The following is a 3,968-nucleotide window of genomic DNA, read 5'->3' as shown; positions in this document are numbered from 1 at the left end:
CCACACACACACACACACACACACACACACACACACACACACACACACACACACACACACACACAGCAACATTCAGAGGAAATGTGTAGCATCACATCAGCGCTGCGCTTCACCACCACAAACGACTCTTGTGTAGATATCAGCCTGAGACTGTCGAAGCTCACCAGTGTTCCCATTCAAGCCACACCTGGTAAAGTTTGAAAACATGACTATGGGATTTTAATTAGACGCAATTAGAGAAGGCGACCATGCGGAGAGCTGGGCGAGCCCCCTGCTTTTTTTCTTTCTTTTTTTGGGGCTGGAGGGGGAAAATACGCTAATTAGGCCGGACTTTTATTCGCGTGACCCGTGGAGACCCTGCGTAAGCTGTTTAACGTCAGCACTCTGATAATTAAAACGGGAATTCGTTTGAATGATCCGTGTTTGTTGACATAAACAGTTACCATCCCATTCACTGTGATGGGATGAGTCGTCTGCGCGACTCTGAATGGCCTGTATGAAAGGATGATCAGCAGAGAAAGACAGAACACTTGCACAGTTTAACATTAGAAAGATCGTCGTGCGTTTCTTCTTTACAAACGATACGATCCCCGAGCATTTTATTCGTTTTAAAACACCAAAATTTGGCGTAAACTGTGATTTTCCAAGAAGCTTTGGGTAGGACTTCCATCCTCTGGCCAAACCTCCGGGGAAGAATGTATTCCTCATCCTGCCAACAAAGCCCGTGTGAGGATTCCCAGAGCTCCTCAGTAACTGCGAGCTGACAATTTCAATGGGCGCCAGCACTTTAAAAAAGACATTCAGAGTTCTAAGTGACAAATGAGCGCTAGACACTTTTCACGCAGCACAATTTCATATGCCATTTGTGTCACTTAGCCCAAACTAGTCATCACACGCGAATCATTTTCGTGGCAGCTGCTGTTGTATCTCTTTTTTATCAGCCCGTAGGCACCCTGCTGATGTAGCCTACCATCTCCGAGAGGACGAACAAAAAGGAGCGAATGATGGGCCCATTACAGTCTCAGATGTGAGAGCGTCCAGGAGGCTGGGCTCGGCTTCATGGGCACAGAGATGGACATTTTTAGGAGCTGGTGTGTTAAAAGTGTCTCAGTTTGATAGTCCTGGATGAGTTTTAGTTTGTTTTACTTCTAAAGGTTTCGCTCCAGGCCTGATAGATGAGATGCATGTCAGTATGCAGTGTAACTGAAGAGTTTCTGATTTTCAGCGAGGACACGTTTTTAATTAGGGCAATAAAATCAGTACGTTTGAGTTGAAGAACAGACCTGATCTAAAAGAGAGATTTAGAGCTGAAGTAAAAGGTTCAAATGATTTAGCCGCAGAGAGGTGGCTTTAGAATACGACATCTCTCCATAATTACTGTAGTGGCCTAAATACAGTTCTGGTACCATGGACACCGGATATGCTCGGTGAGGGAACCAAGGCGGCCCTTTGCTGACCCAGCTGCCACAGGGGACTCCCGGACCGTCCGGTGAGAAAGAAACGAAAAAATCAAACTAAATAAATGATCGTTGATCTCACGGTCTTTATTCTGTTCTGTTCTTTTACAAAAAAAGAAAAGAAATCACACACACACACACACACACACACACACACACACACACACACACACACACACACACACACACACACACACACTCCTGTATCTATAGTCTTTCATGCACCGTGTGTGATTTGTTGGTTTGTTAGAAGGATGCTGGTAATCTGTAATCTATAATGGCGATGACATTAGACGTGGTATTTGAAAAGCCGACATTTGATGCAGAAAACCCGAGTGTGGACCGAGCGCATACTGTAAGGGGCAGGGACAGGTGTGTTTATGTATACAGCAGTTGAACCGTAAACCTCATTCTGTGTCCATGAAGCAGCTCTTGACTCTCTGATCCTTCCTTATTTATGTGGAAGTGATCCCCGCCACTTGCTGGAAATGTCACCCTTGGCCGTCGCTGCAGACACGTTGGCTCACAAAGCCGCGAGCTGCGGCGACACGAGCGCACACAGCAACAACCTGTCAGATCTTATGTCACTGCTTATTGCACATCCAGTGTTTATTGCGACGCACAAAAGTCCCCCTGTCTTCTCCCTGTATTAAACCAAATTTGACATTTTTCAAAATAAAAGCATCTGACGGCAGGCTCACACTGGATTCTGTTTGTTAGCAGAATAAATGGACTACAGCTGAATTTGTTGTTTAATGATGAATCAAAATGTTGAATACAAAGAGAAAACGAGCCCCGGGCGAACCCCCGAGGCGCTCGTCCAAAGAAAAGTATCTGTCCAATGGGATTTCAAATCCAAAGTTTACTGTGGAAGTGTGGGACGAGCACTTCCACAGTAATGACGGTGACGATTGCTGCATCCTGCGCTTTCAATATAAAGTTGAAGCAATAGCGAGGGGAGAGGCAGCGGAGATTTCAGCATAACGTGGCCATTGTGAATATTTTTTTCATTTGCTCCTGTATTTTTGTTGTCAGATATTTCTGATGTCAGGAATTCTGCCGGCCCTATGGCCTTGTTGGCATCAGTGGTGAGATTGAATGTTTGCGAGTTCAATTCACAGCCGGTAATAACTTGACACTGGGCGTAATGAAACGCGCGGGGTTAAGGCCTCATTCCAAATATTGTCCTGATCATTTCCCAGACCGCAAGAAAATATTAGAATATTATCGTTCAGCAATATTCCGATTAAAAATGAAATTAATTAATGAAGTTGTTTGTTTTTTATTTTTGTTTAACGTGGCGCATAGCTGACCTCCTCTACAGTCGGGGAAGATGGGAAGGGAAAACTTTTTTTACAGGTTAAGGGAGCGACGATCCAATCTAACATGAAAGTGTTTTATCGCACGTCCTTCACAGAAACAGCTGCTTTCTTCGATCCTGTTGGGGTCATTCACTTTGCCTACGTCAAACGCCAATATTCGTTTTTTCATCAAGTCTATCTGATGACTAATATTGTTTGTTTTTCACTTTGCACTGAACCATTTCTCAGCACGCTCATCCTTTCATTGTGAACGGCTGCAGGCTGCAGACTGCCATCCTGTGCTGCACTGACGGAGCTGATGCAGCGTGTGTGCCACTCTCACTAACACTTCCCCAACTCAGCTCAGACAAGCAGCAGCAGCAGAAAGAGCGGCCTGTGCTTCATGTGGTACAGCTGCTATACGGCCTGTCAACACGACCAGGTTATTTCATGGTTTCGTTTCATATCTGCTCAAAACAGTTTGTAGCAAATGTGTGTTTTTCTTTACATTTATGACATGCTGGTGCTTTACCTTCAATCCGACATGAAAACCCATTTGTTTGATATTCTTTGTGTGAGATGTGACTGTAAACAGCTCCTGTTCTTATTGTTCATTTAATGTCGAATCTATTTTATTTTCTAACCAAGCAAGCATGATGTCATTGATAAAAATGAAACTTACCGTGATGTTAATTTTTCCTAATAAGATTCATTGACCGAGTTGCTACTTGGTAAAATCCTGGGGCCGTACTTCAGAACACGAAATAATCAAAAGCATTACAAATGGCATCCATACATATACGTGCAAAACTATTTTGTTGGTCATCCTAATAGTTTATTAGGGCAACTTTCCGATGGAAGTTACTGTGACCTTATCCTGCACGTACTCTGCACATTCTTGTATAAGTGATTTATTTTAGAGCAGACTTTGCAGCAGGTCCATGCAAATCCAGAACACAAATTCAGCTTTTGCTGCTGGATTTACTGAAAGACTTTGTAAAAATTAATCAAAACATAATTCGTTTGAGTATCGTGCAGACAGGTTAGCGTGTCAAACTTGGTGTGATAATGTTTTGTCATCGATTGTGTATGAAACAGGCCGCACACAAATAAAACTATTCAACATGTTTGCTCTGAAATAGACACGTTTGTTTTCCTTACCCTCAACCAAATACCGAACAACAACAGTCACCTCAAGTCACTGTAAAAA

This window comes from Pundamilia nyererei, unplaced genomic scaffold (genome assembly GCF_000239375.1).
Source record: "Pundamilia nyererei isolate P.nyererei 1_Seehausen unplaced genomic scaffold, PunNye1.0 scaffold00197, whole genome shotgun sequence".
NCBI lineage: Eukaryota > Metazoa > Chordata > Actinopteri > Cichliformes > Cichlidae > Pundamilia > Pundamilia nyererei.
The sequence above is the reverse complement of the archived record's forward strand: the minus strand, read 5'-3'. Positions refer to the sequence as shown.